Source organism: Neopelma chrysocephalum, unplaced genomic scaffold (assembly GCF_003984885.1).
Source record: "Neopelma chrysocephalum unplaced genomic scaffold, ASM398488v2 Primary Assembly neopelma1_93990, whole genome shotgun sequence".
Taxonomy (NCBI): domain Eukaryota; kingdom Metazoa; phylum Chordata; class Aves; order Passeriformes; family Pipridae; genus Neopelma; species Neopelma chrysocephalum.
Window position 1 is genome coordinate 617 of NW_020922699.1, and position 917 is coordinate 1,533.

The 917-nt window shown below is 63.2% G+C and overlaps 1 long non-coding RNA gene across 1 annotated transcript; it reads left to right on the forward strand.

Annotated features, from left to right (window-relative positions):
• Positions 1-218: 218 nt before the first annotated feature.
• LOC113980391 lies at positions 219-598 on the forward strand. Its single transcript, XR_003538133.1, has 2 exons — positions 219-339; positions 508-598. It is a non-coding gene; the product is annotated as an uncharacterized LOC113980391 (long non-coding RNA).
• Positions 599-917: the final 319 nt, after the last annotated feature.

Sequence of the window (917 nt, forward strand, 5' to 3'; positions counted from 1 at the left end):
CCCATAGCAGAGTCCCCTACCCCATAACGGGGGTCTCTGCTTTTTGGGGGGGTCCTGCCCCATAATGGGGCCCCCCTGACTCATAGCAGGGAGTCCCCCTGCCCCATAGCAGAGTCCCCCGACCCATAATTGGGGTCTCTGCTCTGTGGGGGAGTCCCTGCCCCATAATGGGGGTCCCCCAGCCCCATAACAGGGCTCCTGCCCCACAGTGGGGGGGTCCTGCCCCATAATGGGGGTCTCTGCTCAGGGGGGGGGTCCTGCTCCATAGCAGAGGGTCCCCCTGACCCACAACTGGGGGTCTCTGCTGTGGGGGGGGGGGTCTCAGCCCCATAACAGGGGGTCTTGTGCCATAGGGGGGGGTCCCCTTGACCCATAACGGGGGGTCCTGCCCCATAACAGGAGGGTCTTTTACTCCATGGGGGGAGGCCCTTCCCCATAACTGGGGGTCCTGGCCCCATAACAGAGGGTTCCTCTCACCCCTAACAGGGGTCTCTGCTCCTTGGGGAGGGTCCCAGCCCCATAACAAAGGGTCCTGCCCCACGGTGCCCCCCCCTTTACCCCCCCCCGTGCACGGTGCCAATAAAGATGGTGAAACCTCGGGGGTCTCAGGGGGACTTTGGGGGTCCCAGAAGGATCTTGGGGGGTGTTTGGGAGACCCAGGAGGGGTTTGGGGGGGTCCTGGAGGAGAATTTGGGGGTCCTGGGGGGTTTGGGGGTCTCGGGGGGTTCCCAAACACGACTGAACCCAATGGAACTTTATTGAAGCCAAAAAACAAGAGGGGGGGGGGCCCCAAATTCCCCCCCCAGGGATACACAAAAAGGGGGAGGGGGTGTTCAGCCCCCCCCAAAACAAGGCTTGGCCACGCCCCCGCCCCCCCCAAAAAAACCCACCCAGAAGGTCCCAAGAAACAGGGGAAA